Consider the following 23656-nt stretch of genomic DNA (forward strand, 5'->3'; position numbering starts at 1 on the left):
GACAAATAAATACAAGCTGAAGATGTTTTTACAGACAGGCATTTCCTGAATTGTTCATTCTCAATACTGAGGCATAAGGGTAGTTCAGGATACTTGAACAGAAATGGAACAGACCAGACTTTAGTGAAAACCTTGAGTTTTCAACACATTCATAGACTATCAACTCTATTCCAGAAGATCCATGTAACCTAATCAACATCACTATAATCTGGTAAATATGGGGGGTTTTGCATTAAAGATAAGTGAGCAGCTACAAAATATACAGAATAATTATATTTAACACTTTACCTTGACGAAAGTTTTCTGAGAGGCTTTCAACTTTTTCCTGTCTTTTCTCTTGTTCTGATAGAAATATCTAGATACAATGGTATTTCTTTAAGTGTTCTCTCATTAGGACAGCCTTACAACCATATATTTTGGTTACTTATTCTTCTAGGCATATCCAGACACCTCTGGAATACTGGTAGGATACACAGTTACATATGGAAACTGTTGCTAAGTTTCAACAAAAGCTATGGTTTTGACCCACGTGTTGCTTGTAGATTCTCGTGCAACTCACTTATAAAGAACCAAAACACCAGGATTTTCACATTTTGTCATAAAATGCTGATTTTTGGAGGACAAAACCAGAAGGAAATGCCATACAAATGTACCTCAGATGACAGAGTAAGGAACAGCACACAAGATTTCACACGGGGGAAGGAGACAGAAGCCATTCCTAACTCATCACTTACTTCTATTTTCGACATGACCTCCATCTGACTTACTGTGAACTTGCAAAACAGAAGGGGTAAAGTCAGGATATTTAAACATCATTCTCAAGGTGAAGACTCAAATGTTGAAGGCTAGGGGGCAAGGCTTGTATTAGGATATACAGCACATTAAGAAAACTGTAATTCTTAAAATGCATGGCATAAAGCAGACATTTTTCCTAAAAAGATAGATACCAGTACAAATCAGTCATATATGGGCTCCACCACCTTCGCCCTCCCTCCAACAAGCTTTGCCTTTTCATTGCACAGTAAGATATGTACTCCCCATACTTCTGTTGTCTGAAATACTGATTTTTGTTATATGTGCTTAACACCACAGCCTGCTGTCAGCAGAAATCAACACAGAACAGAGCAAGTTGTGCCTTCTGCAAGCCTGCTGCTTCTGAAAATAAGTTGTGACATGCCTCACGTGATTTTTTTTTCCCTTCTCTTAAACTGGCTTATGTGCAAAATTAGACTGATGTTTAAACAGTGTCAGGCTGTCAGAGGGAGAAAATGACAGTGCTACTGTGACACAAAACATGACAAGGAGAAAGATTAATCACTTACTCGGAAGTGAAAAGTTGAATACAAAACGCATAACCATGTGTCTCAAATTTGTTACAGCAGGTGAAAGACTGAACGCTGATCCCAAGATATGCTTCATAAATTCCAGTTAACTGAAAAAATGAGTTTATTATAACAGCAAACACACTTTGGAAACAAAGATGATGGAGTTGAAGGTAAAAGGTCCCTAGTGCAAAACCATTTGCTTCGGGGTTAAAATGTGTATACATACACCTGAAACAAGTTAGCTTCCTACTCAGGACTAGAAAAGAATTTCCAAACAGGAAACAATTCCGCTGAGAAGGGAGGAGATAAGAACTCAGCTGTAAATAAACCCAAAAAGAGAGTCATGGCTACAGTTGAAGTATTTCAACTGTTTGTTCCACTATTTTACATGAAATGTGCTACAGCATGATACACACCTAAACATGACCTCTATTTCCATTTCTCCCTGAAATCCTCCATCCTTCTGTTGGGCACCCTTCAGAATGATTTCTCAGTTTTCATGCATGTGGGTCATGCATTAGTTTACTAATGAGACATGTTTGAAGCCTGAAGAGGTTAGTCAGCACTGCTGTTAGTGAACAGGTTGGCAAACTGCTGGGAAAACAAAAAGAGAAATAGGAAAACTAATTAAGTGTATTTATAATGATGTGATAACCACAACTTGATGATTAAGGATTTTAATTCTTCAAGTGAGAGGATATTTTGTTCCTAACTGCAGCACACCTGAATTTCTCCACTGGAGTGAGAGGTATAAAAGCATGGAAATAGCAGATGATTTACTCAAAAACAATGCAGAAGAAACCAACACCAAAATATTTCCCATTTTAACAAAAAGTTCCTGCCTCCCTGGCCCAAACACATTTAACAACTTCTTTATGTGCTCTGTAGTTAAGCTAGTCTCTGAAAAATAACTCCCTATCAAACCTTTTTTCCTTTCACACATTTCAACCCAATTAAAGACAAGAAAGATTAGTGTGAAAGAGACAGTTAATTTTAGAAAATTTATGCATAGACCCAAATGTGTTTAATTACTTCACTATTTCCCACATGCAGGAAAATCGCTTTTAAGTAAGCTGCAAAACAGTGTTTTAAAAAGCAAAAGCTCTGTACTGGATTGCTCCTGTCATTGACATCAAGTGGGTAACAAATGAAAATTTAGCTTCTTGAACACTTATTTTTAATCAGATTTTTAAAGAAAAATCACAAAACGTACTCAAAATTGTTCAGTTATGTGCTTATCATGAGGACACTGTAAAACTGTAAGGAGTTTTACAACCGAATTATTTCCTTCTCCCAAGAAACAAAACACAAACACCGTGCTTGAGATTAAGCAAGAAAAGCCTTAGTTCAGTTTGTCCCCTGTCCATCTCAGTAACCAGTTCCAGAGCCCACAGGGAGCCTGGGACAGGAGTACAACAGAGGGGCTGAAGGATGCACAGAAACATTCAGGCTTCACAAAACAGACCAAGACTCTTCATTTACAAAAGCGTTCAAACACTACTTTTTTTAGTTCATTTAGTTTTGCTCCAACCAAAGTCCAAAGTACCTAACACGGCATTGATTATTCAGAAGGCCAAGGACAGTAAGACTTTAAATCTGATAACTTCAGGATCATTCAACAGCACTGTTTTTTTTCCAGGAAAGGAATGAGAAAAAGAGGAAAAGACAAAGAAGACTACACCCAAGCTCAAAGGGAAACCCAACACTTTTAAATAAGGTTTGTTGAGCCAGCAATTTGAGAACTGGGACTTGAAGGCTGTGTATCTATGCATTAGATTTCATATGGAACCAAACCTGTGAATATCAAAATTCATGTTATTTTTACCTGGAGAACTCCACAAGTCTTGCCAGTTTAATTATCCATTTTCCCACAATTAAAATACCTATGCCATATATTCTTGTACATGTAAGCCTACACAGTCCTTTAAAGTTGCCTCAACATTACAGAAAAGAGGAAGAACACCTTAACAGCTGTTTAACATTTAACTTACTGGGAATCAGGAGCTAGAGCATTTGGAAGCCTACTTTTCAGCTACGTATCATTAAGACAATAGAAACTCACACTTTGTTCAAGTCTGTCCTCATCCTTTCTTCACCACCAAAAACACTTCCAAGGGCCTCTACTAGCACAAAGTCCCTCAAGTTACAACACAGTCCTTAAACACTTTGGAAGTCCTGCTGTCCACCACTTCTTTCAAAGTTACAATTTGCTCCAGAACATAATAATCCACAATGTACATTCAAAACCAGTGTACTTAACATCTGTGGGGAAAGGAGCATGTACTGAGGCACAATGCACAGCACAAGCTGCTGTCCAGAATAATCCACAGCCATTATCCAAAGGCATCACAAACAAGGGCAACTGATTTCATGTTCAAATGTTATCAAATCTAGGAAACAAAATATTTCAATTCACCTTATATTTTTTTTATCCAAATGTTTCTGCGTTTTTCAAAGACAAATTATCTATTCATGTGTCATCCAAAAAGCTACCTTAGTTCAGCTTATTCAGTCCAAGCTTTAGCTGAAGCAGAGGCTTTTAATTGAAATATATAGCACAAACTCAAAACAATATGTAATTACACTGCAAGTCACTGCAGACATAATATCCTTCTCCAAACACTGAAGTTTATCCAGATAGATAAATGAAGAGATACTGCCTTGCCATAAAATCCAGTCAAAAAAAACCCCAAAAGACAACATTATCTAAATTATACAAAGTATGTGATCACACTGTTGAGCTGCTAGGTTTATTTACATTTTGCACTGCTGAAAGCCAATGCATGCAGTAACAAACAACTGAACTAGAAATTGTTTAAAGAGCCCTTAGCAATTAACAACTGGGAAGAACACATCAATAACTAATTAAGAGAAAAGGCAATTCTTGTATAAGTTCAAAGACATGTCTCTTAGATCCACTACAAAAAACTTTGTTACAAATTTGTCAGTACTAGCCAGCTGACAAAACACTAGCTACTAGAAATTTTAAAAAGTACTACATGATTCCAAATTGACAGTTCTTCTTCCTTCTCCTGAAAATGTTTAATTGCTTAAAATGTCAGTGCATTCAACATGATGATTAATATTCTACTGCTTAACTGGCTCTTCAAGCCTTCTTTCACAAAATTTTCTTTTTGGATATAGTACATGTACAAAACCATTTTAAAATATGATGCACCATTGCCTCTGCCAGAAGTACTACATAATCACTAACACTGTCAGCTAATGAGTGAAAGGGGAGAGAATTATGATTCCACTAGCACTCAAATGCCACACACCAGGTTATAAAAGCATGGGAAGAGAATACGGGGGCAGCAATCTGCTAGAGGAAAAAGGAATGGCGGCCCAAGAAATCCATAAACACACAAAGTAACAGCACAAGCCTTGCCAGACTCCATACACTTTGCACAAGAGGATTTGATCACATAATCAGCAGCAGAGCTGATGTAGTTCAAAGACTTACAATGATGGAGCAATGTACTCCCGTGGAATCTGTACTGTGCCTTTAGATGTGCAAGATGACAAAACCTTGCCACACAATTTAGCACTGCTCCTCATTCAGTCCCACACCATTACCAAGCACAGGTCCCACTGCGTGCTGGCTGGAGACCCATTCACGGTACCCTGTGCTGCCCACGCCCCAGCCGGGGAGGCAGCAAGGGAAGGACAAAATTCCTCCGCAGAGAAGGTGACAATGCAAAGAGAGACAATGTCCCAGGGGGTGGGGCACCCGGCTGGGGCAAGACTCACCCTAACCCAAACACAGTTCCATGGTATGGAAGACCCACAGCCCTGCACACTGTACTTGTGGCTGATCTTTTCCACTCACAGTAAATTTTATTATTACAAACGCTCTCAAATTTATTATTTCAGACATTCTCAAAAACTGTCTGGCACTTGCAATTTATTCCACTCTACACCAAGAGTCTTCCATAAAGCACAGGTGATAAGGTTTAATAAATCTGTTGTTTGTGAAGTGAAAATAATAAATAAATTTAAAAATATATATATATTTTTAGGAAGTTCCGTATGTGCTCCACTACTTTGCCAAGTTTTAGAGGAGATTGCCAAAATAAAGCAATCTCAGCTTGGATAAGCAGTTGTTTGCCACTCTGACAGAGCCTCTCAGACTTTGTGTTAGACTTTATTAATGAAACAGTCTTGTCTGCAATATACTCATCCAACCAACTGTCCTGTACCTATTTTTCCTGGCAAGACAGCAGCTGGAAACAGGGGAACTAATGGGGAAAAAGCTAACAGGAATAAGCTTTGTACATTTGGAAGTTCTCTGGAAAACATAATTTGAAGGGATTTAGCAATAGTAACAGACCAGTCAAAGAGACTACAGCTTCTACAGCTACTAGTTTATACCATAAGTATCATCTAATCTTTTAGCCTTTAGCTTTAGAGAAGAGCAGAATGCAGGTATCTGATGCAATGCATATCATTTATACAATTAGTAAGATAAATACAGTATAACACATGCAGTTCTGAATGTCACACTAAAATGTGTAGCGGTAAGCCTGTATGTAAATGCAATCAGACAGAAAGAAGAAAGGAATGGAAAACGGTTGGAGGCTAGAGTGAAGTGCAACTTCTCCAGTGAGTGACTGAGGTTACCCCATTTAGCTTCTCCAAAAGTTCAGAGCTAATGAAATTCACACGTGTTTTCTCAGAACAAACATTTAGACAATGCTTGCTTATCAAACAAGAATCAACACTGAAAAAGCTCACACTGGGCACATCCAAACAGGAAAGTAAAATAAACTATTTTAACAAGTGGCTGTAGCCAGTCCTTTGCCCAGATTTACACACCCTTTTCCAAACCATGAATCAGGAATTGCCTAGTAATTGCATACTTAACAGAATACTGGAGGTAGAGGGGCAGGCAGAAACTGCAAAACGAGCTCTTGGGGTTGTAAGATTATGATGCAGAGATGGAAAAGACTGAAATCACTCAATCTGCAAACCACTGTTCCCAAGTCCAGCTAAACAAGTGCTGCTGCTACTATTTCCATAATGCAGCGGTGGTTTGGGGTTTTTGCTCGAGGCTTTTTGCTGTTGGTTCAGCTTTTTCTCTCACTTTTTGGAGAAAGGAATTTGGGGAGACAGGACATTGAGGAAGCTAACAGTATGCTATCAGTACCTATGCTGGTTTCTAGGTATAGACAAACAGCCAAAAAGGCTGTCTGATTTTCTTTTTTTTTTTTTTGGTCCGTTGGTTATGATGGGGGTTCTTTGGGGGCATTTTGGTACTTTTTTGTTTGTTTATTTAAGAGGGTCAGGAGATGGTTTACTCTCCTTCACCTTAAGTATATGATTTTTTCATCTGTTACCTCAAACATCGTTTTGGTAAATTCTTGAAATTGATTGGCAGCTAACAGCATACTGTTTCATTATACTGTAGCTTTCCTAGATCTGATTCTGTTGGCACTTATGTCAATCACTTTTCAAATCCTGCCTTATCTCTCTTGATAAAAACCTTAGATGCTTCTGCCTAACACAAGAAGAACTAAGAGACAAAGAAAGGATCTGCTCTCATCCCTAAACAGGAAGGATATTCCATTCACTAGCCTCTCTACACAAGGCCAAGTTCTGCATCTTGTTCCTAATCTCCCAGAGAAAATACAGTAAATTGTTAGGTCAGATGGGAAGGGTAACATCCAGTCCTGACAATTAGGGGCAACAAGCAACAGCATATAGAGACCACAGAGGGCTAAAAGATGCTTTGGTTTTTCTGGGGACATAAGCAGTCTAGGAATTCTCTTTACAAATGTCTGCACTTACAGAACAACGTACTAAAAATAAGCAGTTCCTCAGCTTTAACAGATAGTTCAATTTCCCCTGCATCAGATTCAGTCAATAATGTGTCTTCCATTAACTGGATGAAACTATTTTCCACTACTTGAAACTCTACTGCAAAAAAATTCAACAGCAACAAAGATAGTGTTTATAATGTGTTCACAGTATAAGTCTGGGTTTGGTGGGGTTTTTTTCTTTCCTAAGAGTAAGGAACATACTGGGGAAAAAAGCCAAGTACTGGAAGTCCCAATAACACCCACTGTTTATAATGCAATCAAATGTTAACACAAGATAAAAATACTTCAAATGCTGTTTGTTATTCTTCTTCAATTCTATCTCATATGACTTGAAGATATTTAAACTATGTTTATATTTTCAGCTATCTTCCACAGAGTGGCTAGTGTTACTAAGTAGACAGCCAACAGCAAAAGGAAAAGTTGGAAGTATTTACTCCTGTGCTTTACACAACTGGGGCAATTACAAAAATTCACTTTTGAAGTAATAAATAAGCCAGAAGAAACCACTTCTCACTTGAATTTCTGACAGATTTACACCACATAAGTCTTTATCTGTATTAATACAGGGATACAGGTGTACATGTAGGTCTAAATGGTGTGCCACACTTTGCTTGCCCAGAAGCTGGACAAAGTCATCCTCAACTTTCCCCTTCTACTCTGAGGTTACCAGCCAGGTAGGTCTGCTATAATATTTGTGCACATTAACTTTCAGGCTCAGTTCTACTAGCAGAATATGGTTAATTAAAGCAGAAAAGCAGGCAGTCCATGAACACCTGATGGCCAGTGTTTATAACGATCCAGAGCATTCTGAACCTTTTGACATAACTCTCCCAGTGCCTCCTGACAGGGACGTACAAGTTTGGATTTTTCAAACAGCCATTGATCAATTAAGTATTACAGCACAAGAACAGGCTTTTCAGTCTGGCCACAATCTCTATTTCCTTGTCTTGTACTGCTTTTCAGACCTCCAAACTGTAGAATTATTCATATCCTCATTAGTTTTAATGAAGAAAAGCTGAGGTTCCAACTGCTGCAATTATCAGGATTTCCTCCCCTATATGTGACCAATCATCAAGTTCTCTAAACTTTGAAGCAGCACAGCTAATCAGCATAGCTACAAAACCCTTTCTGCTGCAGCATTATACTTCTCCACATAATTTTTTTTGGTCCAAAGAGGTGAAAACCAAGTCTTCTGCAATATTTTTGGCTTCATGAAATACAGCTTCTTGGTTGCCAAACTACATTTGGATGAAGCAGTATATAGATTTTTTTTATAGAAAAGCCCACACACCTATCGTATTCTAAAACCTCCTTTAACAGCCAGACCTTCAGGGCAGGATGAGAGGCAATGCTAGCAGGTACCTTCTTTCAGGGGAGCAGACGGGACTTCCAAGCAAACTGAATGCAACAGCCAGAGCAGGAAGGTACATGAAGTGGTATAGGACAGTTCTTACAACATATTCAATCACAATTTCTAAGTCTAAGTTACTATATAAATTACCCACATATTCCCTGCCTTGCAAGAAGCAAATGGAATTTCCTTGATCAGAGGACGGGGGCAAAAATTAGGCTGTGAAATGGCAACAAAATCTCTGAAACCTGTGGGCTACTACAGCAGAGAAAGCCCAGTTCAACAATGCAGTGCAGTCAGAGGAGTTAAAGATGGTCCTATTCTAGTGCATTATTGCTTAGCAACACAATTTGAAACTGAAGTTCTTCCTATAGTGGTTGCAAGCAAACAGGAGCCTCAACCCCCTATGTACCATGCAGCATGACCACTTCATAAATGCTATCAGCAACACCCTCCCCTACCCAGAACTGCTGCCTCTCATTGCTTCTGGTAAAAACAGAGCCCAAAAAAAGAATTAATTTGGAAAACTGTTCTTGGTAAAAACAATTAAGTTTTATGCTTGTGTCAAACTAGTTTAGATGCAGAACTGCTCCTGTACAGTTCAGGGGGCAAAAGCAGCAGGACTTGGTGGGGGATAAACATCACCTCTTTGAAAGCAAATGCACACTTGGGCTGGCTCAAGGCTGCCACTAAACTACAGCTAAGGCAAAACTAAGCCTACGAAACATTCACTGTCTCTGAGTGTCCCTTCTGGCAGTGAAGGCTTCAGATACTGAAGTAAAAGCCCCTTTTCCAGAGACAAAGGCAACCTAACAGGCCATGTAAGCACAGCTGTACACAACTGCTGCCATCTACACTTTCTCACGAGACCAGGACAGCACTCTAAAATGGCTATAGGGAAATGGGAATGTGAATCACTTATGTAAGATGTAAAAAGACCATACGAGTCCTTGGTTGTATCTCAGGCTAGCTTTGTGGGGACTGGATGGAGCAGGGAAGGTTTTTGAAGAAGGGATTCTGAACACAAAAATGTTGTACCTTTATAGGCTTTCATCTTCATACAAAAACAAAAAAATATAGAGAGAGAGGAAAGAAAATCTCTGCTGAAGTGCCCTTTGTATTTGATTTCTTAGATTAACTACTACTGTCTCCAAATGAATTTACTTTTCCAGGTTGTGCTTATACATGAGACTCAATAGAATTCTAGCTATGAAGGTGTTACTTAAATAGCTATTAAATGAATGCTGCTACTATACAGAATAACAAAATAGGAGCTGTCATCCAAAAGGAGATTAAAATTCTCCACTCCTTTATTCAACCGTTACTATAACCAGTTTGCAGGAAGGAGGCACAGAAATAAGAACTACAGTTCTATACAAGGATTACAAATAAAGCCAGTGGGTAGTTTTAGCTTCATACAAGATCTGGTAACTTGAAAACTAAATACACCACACATGGTGATCAAAGCCCCTTACATAATACATTTCATATCTACCTTCAGCAGTTTAGTTCCAATGTCACAAAGGGATAGTGAAGTATCTTAAGACACCTAATTCCTGTTGCTGCATTGTTTGTCCATCTCACTATCATTATTCTATACTGACCCACAGGAACTTCTTGATCATACACATTTTTTCCTTGAGGCTTTGACTGCTACAAGGAGATATTAGATACAAAGGAAAGTTTTGGAAAAACCTTCCTTAAAGGCTGAACATAAAACGATGTAAGAAACATGCCATCTAAGAAAAACTTTCAGAAGTGTTAATATAAAATGCATTAGCACCATATGAAAGACTCCTCAGATTTTAAATGTGTAAAACATTAAGATCAGGAAAATCTCAGAACTCTGAAATTCAGGTCTTTGATTTCTTATCAGCCAGTAATCTTTGTGTACTCCCAGGAAGGCAAGCAATCATAACTTGAAAGTGCCACTGGGTCAAGCTAAACCTAGCAGCTAAAGCTTAGGACCTCAATCAACAGCAAACGAGGACATTTCTTCAGCAAAAGAAGAGCATGTCTTCATCTTCTCTAATAGAAGTTCTTCCAAGAAAATGATTAGCAACTTGATTACATTAACTTGATTGCATGATCTACTGTGATGTATTTTATTATCCTCTTGAGAATTACACCTTAAAGTTAAAAATGCATTGGAAAAGGTGTACTTTAAAAAAAACCCTAATTACTATAATTACTATAGCCTGCTAAATAATTACATAAAAGTACAACTTGAGTTCATCAGAAAGTTAGCTCTTATTTTGTTTGAAAAAGCAAGGAAGACATGAAATTGCTTTGTCAGGAACAGAGTAACAAAAAAACCCCCTATGGACTGAAAACTATCTAGTTTTAATTAGTAAGAAATCATATACCACATGAAGAAATGCAACTTTGAAAAAACAGTGGTATAAAGCCACACACTATTTGCATGCTGTTCTAGGAAACCACATAATGCACACCTGTACTTGGCTAGCTCTGCACTTTTATCTTGCATTTTGACTATTGCTAGTCTTCAGCTCAATTTTCAACTAAAAGCAACAGAAAAAGCATCCACAAATGAAGCCTTCAACCAAGGTAAAAATACATCAACTTCATATTTAGAACTACTCTTTGCCATATATTGCTTGCAATTGACATTCCACATCATTTTGCTAATATAAATGTACTTCAAACATACGGGAAGTAAAGGTTATATTTTATTCAACTACAGTTATCAAGCATTTCTTTATCAAATGTTTTTATCCTAAGGTTTCTTCTGGCACAGGAAGCCAGGAGGAGCCTTGAACTGAACAAAGTAAAGGTAACCTAGGATACCCTAAATTTTTGCCTCCAGTTCCAGCATTCCCTCCTTAAGAGGGAATAGTACAAGACAACCTCTTGGAAGTCTGCATTTCTGCAGCTGCTCTCTGGCTACAGGAGAAACTGTGTCACTGCTTTCCACTGTTACTTTACTACCTAAGGTAACAGCAGAAAGCAGTGACAGAGTTGCACTCACAGTGCCTGGTCTTCCTCCACAAACCCAGACAGGTCTGTCCTCCCCTGTGAACTCAGTCCACCACCTACTGCACCAGCTGTTCTGGAGACACACTGCTTCCTTCTCCACTGCAGCCCCTGTCCTCAGCAAAGGCAATGGTAAGCACACTCTAAAATAATTTTTAACATGTCCTTTGCTCTTCACACCACTTCTTTCACACTTGTCCAAAATGTTTCCAACAACAGATAAATTGTTGGATGATTCTTCAGATTCAAGCATCCTGTGTTGCTTCTCAAACCTGAGTGATTTGCAAAATCTCTTATTCTCAGATAATGCGGCAAAATCCTGAAAGCTGGAAACCCTTCAAACCTGAGGAAAATACTGTTGACTTTCCTTCTTTCAAATAGCCACTTTCAGTTATATGAACAGACAGTTCTACCTCTAGAAAATAAGTCTGAGCATGAGCTAAACCGCGACGGAAAAAAATTAGACACTCAAAGATGTACGTACAGGGAAAAGCATCATCCACTACTGAACAGCAGAAGTGAACGTAAAGAAGCATTTGGCATCCCTTTGTAGATAGTTTTGCTACACAAACCTGAAGTTAGAATAGCCTTTATACACTTCAGAACACATGCAGCCCAAAAACGTTAGCATGTTTCCAAAATGCTTTTCTTATTTCTGCTTCTCAAGCCTTTGACTTTTGGATTACCTGGCACCCCTCATAACAGGGAAGGAATCTTCCAAAACAAGGATGCCGTTAAATGTCTGAAAAGTGTCTGGAGTTAAAAAGCAAGGACTGGACTATCACCACTACAACAATGAGAAAACGGCTCTTAACAGCTTCATCAGAATTTGAAGGAAAAAAAAAAAAAAGGCATCAAACCCCTAAAGAACTGCTCCGTGTGAAGCTATTATTGAATGAAACCAGTAAAAGGGCTTGTAGAAGATGGCAGCACAGCAAACATATTCTCATTATAGAAAGTTCAGAATATTTTAACTTTACATCACTTTTTTCAACTAGACTGCTTATTCCTGGATATCATTTCTTACAACATTTTCCTGACTGCACATTTTTATTTAAGGATTTTTTTGGTAACTTCTTTTTTTTTGCTAATTAGCTGAACTTTAACTACATAGAGGCAGCATTATATCTTGACCCTTAAATGTGTAATTGTGAATAATTTTTTTTTTACTGAAGTTCTTGAACTATTGTTCCATCTGTCTTTGAAGAAAGAGAACAAAACTAAAATCCCTCATGACTTGAGCCTTCAAATTACTCTAACTCAATTTTGCTATTAACACCATTGTCAGAGAATAAAAGAATAAACAGGAAAGCATTAATACTGAACAGAATTACAGAATCACTTACGTTGGAAAAGACCCTTAAGATAACAGAATCCAAACATTAACCCAGCACTGCCAAGTCCACCACTAAACCACATCTGTAAGTGCCACATCTACAGACCTTTTAAATAACTTCAGGGACAGTGGCCCAACCTCTCCTCTGGGCAGCCTGTTCCAATGCCTGACAACCCTTCTGGTCAAGAATATTTTTCTAATATCCAATCTCAATCTTCCCCGGTGCAACTTGAGGCTATTTCTGCTTGTCCTATCACTTGTTACCCAGGAGAAGACACTGACCCTCCTTACTACAACCTCCTTTCACGAAGATGTGGAGAGAGAAAAGGTCTCCTCTGAGCCTCCCTTTCCCCAGGTTGAACATCCTCCATAAAACTTGTAAGCAGGTTATGAACACAGTTAGCGTTCTGGTGCTTTGCAGAAGATACTTTTGAACTCTCAAAAAGATGAAGGTGTATTCTTTTATTTCTACACCTTTTCAGAAGATATTTACTGTACAACAGCTATATCAAAGGTCCATATGTCTCCATCCCTACAGCCCTTCACACACATCAGCCTCTCCACTCCCCAAAGGAGGAACTAACTCTCTCTTCCTTGGCACTTTTAATAGAAGTCTGCTATTCTTCAGCCACAAAGCTGCCTCCTGAGCTCAAGTACGGAGCCAGTGCCCTTCCCTGCCTTTTGAAGTTAAACCAGGGCAGACTTTCTGTTAGACTCCACATTGCATACATCAAAAAGTTGGCACATGTGTTCTGTGGCCAGGTTCTATGTGTGCATTTTTAATGGCAATTTACAAGGTACTTTCCTCAAACATGTCACCTACACCTTAAATAAAATAAGGGTTGATGTCTCAAACCTGCACACAAGAATTGAGTCGGTTTTGTTTTAGTACTTGTAGGAAGCATTTGCTTTCATAATAGCAGTGGTATTAGGCGTCTCACTAGTACACCATCCCCATTACAACTGGAAAAAGCCAAAACACAAATCCCAAATTGTTTGCAACTGCTGAAATATGAGTGAGATTTCTACCAGTATTTCAAAACTTTAACAAGCTTTAACATTCTGGAGGGAAGAGTCACGGGATTTAGAAGAACAAAACTTAGTACGGGAGTTGTGTACTGATCTAAATTAAGGAAAGCTTACTACACTGAAGCAGTGTCCCAAAACTGTACACAGACTAACATCAATTCACTAGGCCAGAACACAGTCACATCTGAAAAGGAATGAAATACCAATACAAAACTTCTCCTTCACCACTCGAAAACAAGGTATATCACAGCAGGTGTTTAATTCCTTGTACTGAAAGACTCTTTGGAGCCCCAACTGTAAAACAGAACAGAAACCCCTTCCTCAATTCATATGCAATCTAAATAGGACACATGATGTAATCATACCATAAATAGTTTGGGTTGCAAAGGACCTTTTAAGGCGATCTAGATCAGGCCTGCTGCCACAGGTTGCTACATCAGGTTGCCTAGAAACCCATTCAACTTGACCTTGAATGTTTCCAGCGATGGGGCATTTCCCACCTCTCTGAGCACCCTGCTTTAGTGTTTCACCACCCTCACTGTAAAAACTTTCTTCATTCTCATCGAGTCTAAATTGGCCTTCTTTCAATTTAAAACCATCACCTCTTGTTCTATTGTAACAAACCCTGCTAAAAGGTTTGTCCCCATCTTTCTTATACACCTCCTTTAATGTACTGAAAGGTTGCAATGAATCTCCCCAAAGCCTTCCTTTCTCCAGGCTGAACAACCCCAGTTCTCTCAGCTTCCAAAACATACTGTAATTAAACCATTATGTGGAAGTATTTAAGAGCTCAGCTTACTTTATACAGCGAGACAACCCACCAAATTATCTTACCACAGCAAGGCTACAGCATTTTACAATGCATATTACTCCCTTGGTAAACATGAACATGTGTGTGCTTAAAGGCACTTAAGCATCAACACATGTATACAGAATTCCAAGTATTTGTTCCACCAATGAAAATCACTAAGAAGGAATAACTCTTCCACCAGGTTATGCTTACACAAAGAGATATTAAGCTTCTTTTCATCAGGATATTTGAATGTTCATTCAGTTCACTGTGGCCAGATGCACTTAGAATGACCTCCCTCCCTCCATCCCTCTCATTGCGCAAGGAACAGAAACCAGACAGCTTCACTTGTCAGATCACCAATTAGCTGCAGTACTTAGTGCCCAGATGACAAAACACATTTTCAGGTCAAGAGAAAGTGTTATGGCTGTACAGCTGTATACTCCCCAAAAACTAAGTGACCCAGGTCCCAAACCTTTTGCCTTGCTCTATGTTTTGAATACTCTGAAAAGCCAAAATACAAATCAGATAAAGAGATCAAAAGAAAACCAAACTAGAAAAGCACAAGTTTCAAATTTACGTCTCTTACATAAAGAGGATTTTAACTCAAAAAATCTCCCATTTAGGTTTTAAATAGAAAATCTTATTCCAAAACTATCAGAAATTTTATTAGTGTCACAGATCTACTGTCACAGTTATTTAACTTTTTATTAATCTGAAAAAAGTAATGGAATACTTATCACAAATGGAAAAAAATCTGGTGGTTACAGATGTTCAGAGAAAGAGTTCACAGTTCAGAATATTCAAACACAAACACTACACTGGAAAAAACTAAAACTGTGGAGTCCATCTGGTAAGAACCTTCATGCCCCCACTACTGTTAAAGTAGGTAGAGCTGAAATAAGTAACCCTTGCAAGATGTTCCAATTTTAAGAAAAATTACATTATACATCACTAAATATGTAAAAGCTTGTAATTTTTTCTAGGATAAACAGGAGGTAAATTTATGCATACAGGCACCGTGTTACAGCTCTAAATCTATAAAACTGAATTTTCTTTAATAACCTACGCAACATTTGACCAGGTGTCTTAAAGCTCTGAACTTATCTTGAAGCATATTTCTAGACCTGAAGTTTATTACAAAAATGTTTCCAGTAACCAGAAGCACGATAGTGTAATTGCACACCCCAGAATGTAATACCACACTTAAAAAATGGTTATTTTAATGATTACACTAATGAGTTCTGAACTTCCAACCCATGTGCATACAGTTTCATAATTACACAGCTTGAAATCCTCATCAGCAAATCCAAATGCTCCTGAAATCCAAATCATTTTATAATCTTGAATAATGCATGGCACCTCTGCAGCAAGAAATTAAAACAAATTTCATAAAAATGCAAAGCTTCATAATCTGTATTCTAAAAGACACTGCATTACTGAAATAAAGTGTTGCTTAGTAAGTACTAACGATGGTGATTTTTTGCTGCCCCCTCCCCCTGATACTCACAGTTCAGACCCTATGTCAAAAATAAACACACCAACTCCTACCAAAATATCCATATATATATATATATGGTGGCTCACAGCATACCCTACTACACAAGAGTGAAATCAGACATCTGTTTCCTAAACAAGCACGGGCTCAAAATGGCATGAAACTTTTTCTTCCTGAAAAGTGCAAAAAGATTTTCTTAAAAATAGGCTGCAGCTTGACTGGTTTGCATATTATTTTGTCAACAGCAAAAACAAAACTCCATCTTAGTTCATTGAAGGGCCAGCAAATCAAGGTCTGTAGTTTCTTTGTAAGAATGACCCCATCCCCAATGCCTTTTCTTGTTTGTTTGATTTTGAACTATTGGTAAACCCTAGATAAACTCTGTGGAAATTCTTAGCAAATGCCAGTGCTGTCCTTTTGAACAAGTCAAAAAGCCTGGTCAAGATGACAAGAAAAGCCATTATTACAGTCAATGCAAAATCACAGAATGGTTTTGGTTGGAAGGGACCATATAATCACACAGTTCCATCCCCTGCCATGGACAGGGACTCCGGACCAGGATATGCTCAGAGCCCCATCCAGCCTAGTCTTGAACGCTTCCAGGGATGAGGCACTCACAACTTCTCTGGGCAATCTGTGCCAGTGTGTCACCATCTTCACATTGAAGAATCTGTTCCTGATATCCTGCCATCTCCTCTTTTAGTTTAGAAATCTTCCTCCTTGTCCTGTCACTATCTGCCCATGTAAAAAGTTGCTCTCCCTCATTTTTAAAAGACCTTTTAGGCACTGGAAGGCTGCAGTGAGGTCTCCCTGCAACATTCTCTTCTCCAGGCTGAACAATCCCAACCCTCTCTCCCTGTGTTCATAGAAGAGGTGCTCCTTCCCTCAAATCAACTTTGTGGCCCTCATCTGGACCCTCTCCAACAGGTCTATATCTTTCTTGTGGTGAGGAATCCTGACCTGAACTCAGTATTCCAGGCTGGGTCTCCTGAGAGCAGAGAGGGAGTAACACCTCCCTCAGCTTGCTGGCAATGCTTCCTTTGATGCAGCCCAAAAGGATAGATACCCTGTTTTGTTCTTGGATTTTCTTGTGTCTCATTTCCATACCCTAAGGTGCTAACAAGGATAAAGGTAGTATTTAAAAATATGCCCTTTCTAATACTTCCCCTCCTTGTAGACATATGATGTCTAGGTAACCATCAGATACCTGAAGAGCTTCTACTGGGATTCCCTTGACAGAACAAAAATGGCATGGAGCTTTTATTCACAATTCTGTTTTGTCTTTATAACTTCATCACTCAGAACTAGATATGAATATTTAAGTAAACAAATACTGCCAGCAATAACTATTTCATATCCTAATAACTCTGATTATTGGAAATAACAGCTGAAACTTATTACACAGTATTTACACAAGGAAGAAATAGAGTACTCTAAATTTAACAAAGATGTTAATACTGTACTATGCTTTTGGAGGCTGTAAATGTGGTATTCAGAACAGAAGTAGTTAAATCCATTTTATCTTCTACGATTTAGGGTTTGAAAGAAGAATGCATTATTAGTTATCCTTTTGCTAATAAAATTTAAAGATTTCTGGGCGTCTGTAGAATTTCATTACCGAAACCACAAAATACGAATACAAAACCAGAGGCAGCAAAGAAGAGTCACAAACAGCTACACATATTCTGGCAGAGATACTAACCACAACCTTAAAATTATAATAAGGGGGGAAAAAAAAAAAAACAAAACCCAAACCAAAAAACACATTAAAACCAAATCAAAGAACAGCACCCCTTCCACACAAGTTTTGCCAAATTTCTGCAACTTCATTTTCCTCATCTTAATCATATCAGGCTTTTTAATCTACTAATCCCTTGGTTTACCTCATTAAGCAGCAAGGAACTAAACATCAAAACTGGCTGCCTCTGGACACCAGTTTTTTCAAAAAGGCATTCAAATTTACGCAAGTGTAACCAAGACTCTGCCAGAAGCACTAAGTGTCAGAAGTCTGAAGCGTATATTTGCTGCAGCCAATACAGCTGCAACAGCAAAAGCACACACATTAGAACAATAACTGGGCCATTGTATTAACCAACTAAATGTCATAAAACATTGTGTCAAAGCCCTAGTCCAGAGCAATACTAACAGCCTTACAAGGAAGAAAAGCTGTAATTTTTTCTTCTTTGATACGTGCCTTTTTGATGCATTTTATGAAAGACACAGAGCATCCAAGTTATAATACAGCATTTTGAACTATCCTGTGTCCATTGCACACTTCAGTGTTACCCCCAAATTACGTGAAACTAACATCATTCAACTGCTTTGCATACTTTCAATGTTACCTCCACATCATATGAAACTAACACAATTAAACTGCTTTCTCTGCTACCAGACACCTTTCTCACATTCTTACAAAAAGACGAATTTTTTTTAAACTTCTCCAGGGGAAAATGCCCAATATGCAATAATTTGTAGAGGAGTCCACATAACAAAAACACTGCAGCATACACTTAAATAGGTAAAAATTCTCAGCTGTAATGAAGTCTCACATCTCTTCCTGTTTTTCCCAAACAAGTATAATATACTATTGTATAACAAACTGAAGAATGAAAAACCCTCTATTCTACATTCCAGTTATCAGAAAGTTACAAAACCCTAGAGAGCTCAATTACACAGAAGTCTAGAGTTTGAACACCATTTCTCTAACTTAAGTATTCATTACTTGCATGGATTATATATTTGAGAATCAAGCCACACAACAAAAAAGCTGTAAAGCATGACATTTACAGGCTCTACTGATACACTGGGAGGTAACTTAAACCAGCATCAAGGCCTCTGCCACTACATGCAGGGGAAGCTTTTAAAGCAGCAATGCTGTAACTCCACATGAGGAGAAACTGCCTCAGAATTCCCCAGCCCTTTATTTAAACTACTGAGACATTTCTATCCACTAACCCCCTTCTCATTCTCACTTCATTTTGCCATTTTTCATCTTGGTGTAGAAATTTTCCTTATCACCTCATAGTCTTCAGTCAGAGCTTCCATACTTACCTAAGGGTTACTTTGGCTCTGATTTACTTCTCTATTTCATGAGGAATTTGATGGTTGAATAGAATAGAAACAGATCAAAGGTGGAATTAGCTCATTATAACGTAATTTAAATGCACATTGCACATTAGAGTGTGCTATCACTTTCACAGTCGAAATGACAACCCTGAAGGTCTACAGAGTCAAACCCAGGTCAGAAAATAACTGCTCTATAGGTGCTAAACCCAGCCAGCCATCACTCCCAGTGACTAAACCTGCCTGCAAACAACAGAAAAGTTCCAAATCCACTGACAGAAAACATGCCTGTCAGCATGTCTTTCTACCTGGAAAAGCATTTCTTTTGTATAATTACATCAGTCTTGAAGTTCACATCTGCTTCATCTTTATTGCTTTGCTGAAAAAACTTCTCCAACCCAGCCTCACACTTGCAAAACCATCACTGAAACTAAAGCTACCTGCAAAGGCTTCTGACTGAAGCAGGGCTTCAAAGAGTTACTCAGCATCCGTGACAAAAGCTTCAGCCAGATCTTGAGCTTCTTACCAGAAGCATGCATGGGCCCAATATCCATTTTGAACAGCCAGCAGCTAATTTCCCTAGCATTTGGAGACCATCCAGGAGACATGTTTTCTCAATATTGCATTTCTGCTGGCAGTGAACTGAGAAGAAAGAATTCATTGATTTTCCTATTTAATATTTCATTAAATGCTTAGCTAAAATATGTATCTGAACTACACTTAATTCATACCATTTACTTGATATCATCATTAGAAACACTTAAATGACAGTTGCAGTCACTACAAATCTTGAAACAGTGTCACTATTTCAGCATTTCATTGACGTTGCTTTGTGTCCCCTCAAAAGCTTCTGCTGCTGTTAAAAAACCCTACTCATCTATATTTAACAAAGGAGATACCCAAGCAAAAACTAATTTCTAAGATCATATTGGCATCCTGCTATCTCAGTGTCAGTACAATGCCCATCACAATGACTTACTTTTTTTATTCCTTCCACTCCAAAAAAAAACACCACCCCACACCACAAAACACCCCCCACCGTTAGCAGCCGAGCTGCCAACAAACAAGTCTCTGGAGAGGTTAAACCCACATCACCTCCTAGGACGACATGCCTAATCTTTTGCCAGCAGCGCTGATCAGACAATGTATCTTTACAAAAGTGTTCAGCAGCTTTGTTGGCTCAAATGTAGCTACTGCAACACTGCCCTTGCAAACACAGTCTTACAAAACAACACCAGAGATATCCACAAAAGTACCAAGCAACAAGAAAAAGACACAAAAGCAAACAAACAGATAAACCACAAAACAAAATCAAAACAACTCAAAGAAAAACCCAGCACCCTGACAGCAGACCACCACCTCCTACTTCAGAAGGGCTCTGCTCGAAAAGCACACCTGTAAACATGTTTTGCTTGTATTTAATCCTGTCAAAATATGAACACACATACACATATAAAGCTTGATAGAAAGCATATTTTTCCTGTAGATGTCCACATTTATTCAGAAAGAATAACTGTTCTAATCTAGGAAGCTTGTTGTCCTATAAGCTAAGCAAGTTTCAACTTAACACAGGCCTTCATTACATCCTCTTAGCCTCCCCAGATGTTTGTATTTGAAAACATGATTCCATGTAAAAATCAGAGGGAAGTCTAGATGGGTATATTAAGTCTATGCATTTAAGACATGAGCCAAGCACAGGGCTCCATGTACACAATGGTATGAAGGGAAACATTTTGTACTCCATCTTTTTCACAGCAAAGAAATTTTCTCAGAACATTTTCTTGCTCAAGAAGTCATTTCAAGTGGGAGATCTGTTAAGAGCAGTATACAAAGAGGAGTCCATTTATAATTTCAACATTAAAATAGACAATTTAAATAGCACGTTCTTATTCAATTGAGAAATTTTGGGGATTTTAATTACTTCATCATTCAGGTTATCAGGACATGAAGCAATTCCTGGATAACTCACTGAAAACAAGCTATTTTAAAGCTATTCTACAAAACCATGTCAACTAGCTTTGACATCCAATTCAGGCCACAATTTTTGCTGAGGCAACAGCAGCAAGAGGGACTCTCAGCCAGCAGAATTTCTAAAGCATTTTCACATGACACATTACCAAGCACATGTAATACTAATTTAGATCTGTTTCACAGGCAATTAAAAAAATGCCACTCTGTCCAGCATGCATAACTGTGCAGTTGACAGCTCTTAATATCATCCACTGTACTGCCTATTTGCTGAACTTTGATTAATTTGGAGTTCAAGAGGAAGTAATGAAGTTAACGTAAGCAGAGCTCAAAATCACTGCCACTCCCAATGATGGGGATTATGCATCCCACTGCCATTACTTCGGGGTTGGAAACTCACTGTTTATTCCATTTTTTAGTTCTTGCTCATTTGTTCACCAACCCACCACAGCACTTGCTACTTACATCACGAGTAGTTGCGCCTCCTTAATAGTCTATTGTTAAGGACTGTCAAAAGCTTTTGAAATTCCAAATAAATTATATCTGATAGCACTCAGTGTTTTGTTGTCACAGTGAAAGAATTCAATAGATTAGCAAAGACATTTTCCTCTGAAGAAACTGTGCTAATTTACTGCTATCAAAGTACAATCTAGAGCAGATTATCTCTTAAAAAAGCATCAGCATTTCCTCTGCCACTGAAGAAGAGCTTGATGGTCAGCAATGCCAAACACACCTTTGGTTAAAGGCAGTGAGGTTAAGTGCAAGGCTTATTTTTATAGAGACTGCCTGATTTAATGTGAAACTACACTGGCTTGTATGCACAGGAAAGGACAACAAGGACAAGGGAGCAACAAAGCTGTGGCCTATTCATTTACCACACATACAGATAATCATAGCCAAAGACAAGCAGAGCACAGATTAATGTACCAAAAATTCCTTCATCATTCAGGGACTTTAAACACCAAATAAGATAGCAGGTCAACTTGACCTGAATATCTCCTCCCCTTTTTTGCAAAGTTTAAAGATCCCCTAGTATTGATTCTCAGTGTGAAATAACACTGGTGAAGGCTCAAAGACTAACAGGCCACAGTAAAGCTATCAAAACTATTTGTAAGCCTTTTATGGGGCTGGCTCCTTGATATCAGATCATACCAAGCTTTGTAAGTAGGTAATATGGACAGCTCTTTACACATGCTATGGCCCAATTCCACTCTCAAATGAAAGAATCCTTCAGCCTCTCAGACCAGCAGATCACTTACATCATTCTCCCTTACTTTAATAAAAAAAAATTCTGATTTTTCACTGCAGCTGCTGCTGTTCAGCAAGTCTCTTACCCTGTTTCACCAAGACACTCTGAAGAAGACAAGATTATAGTAATACATCACATGTAATTGAGACATAAGAGGAAGAGAAATTGAGGAGCTGATGTATTTCTAAACCACCCCAGACCACTTCAAAGAGTAAGATTTCAGTTTCCCGGCAAGTTTTCCCCAAGGCAGCCTCAGAGCCTCACCTAGAACTGTTATAACTGAGGAAGTTTAGACCTACAGCTGTGACCTAGAAGCCAGACCTAGAAGCTTCATCAGCTACACATACTCAGCCAGTGACAGCCACCAATGAGGTACAGGAAAGGCTCCAGTCACAAGTTAAAAACTACATGGCATATCAAATATTCTGCACATTGATGCTCATATTTGCACAAGTGTTCCTCTATCAGTACTTTAAATAGAGAAAATCCTGGGTGAATGTGCTCATTTCCATTAACTGATGACATCAGTAACACATTTCTCTTTGACATAATATCTCATTTAATGACATCTTATGCTTATGGTCTTATCCCTTATACACAGCTGCTCAATTTCAGAACTCAGTCTTTTTGTCTCCAAACACTCTTGGGGAAAAAAAAAAGTCTTCAGGTGTTTTAAGTATACTTTCAGTAAATATGGACAAGCAAGAAACACAAATATGATAAAAAGAATATATAAAAAATTGAGCTCCATTGTTTTTAAGAATTCCCACACAAACCACCCTAAAATGATGCTGAAGTACACCCTAAACAATTTTCTAAGGTATGGAGAAGCAGCGTCCCATTAATCATAAGCAAAATGTTCTGCTTTGTATTAAGTCATTGAAGATCAACACAGCATACAAAACTAGAAATTCTGTTTGCAATATACTGAATTACTTTTTAAGTCATCAAGCATATGGCACTTTAAATAGGCAAAGCAATTTGTCTAAAAGCACAAGCACATCCCATATTTGGATCTTCGGCTTCAAGCCATTAAATATTTTTTCCCCTGATTTTATGAAGAAAAAAAGAAAGATAAAATCCGCAAAGTTTTATAAATAACACCCCTCCGCCCCAAGCTGAAATAAGTCACCAGTAAGTTTCCCAAAACTAAATTTTTCTGACAATTAAAAATAAAATCAAACGGGGTTTCTCTGCAGCTACTACTTCTCTACCCAGAAAGGAAATCTGTCTT

General features: G+C 38.3%; 1 protein-coding gene across 1 annotated transcript in view; it reads right to left on the reverse strand.

Annotated features, from left to right (window-relative positions):
* The window catches only part of PARD3B (par-3 family cell polarity regulator beta), a 403293-nt gene that overhangs the window by 353343 nt on the left and 26294 nt on the right, over positions 1-23656 (reverse strand). The window lies entirely within an intron of this gene.

Source organism: Corvus hawaiiensis, chromosome 7, assembly GCF_020740725.1.
Source record: "Corvus hawaiiensis isolate bCorHaw1 chromosome 7, bCorHaw1.pri.cur, whole genome shotgun sequence".
Lineage (NCBI taxonomy): Eukaryota > Metazoa > Chordata > Aves > Passeriformes > Corvidae > Corvus > Corvus hawaiiensis.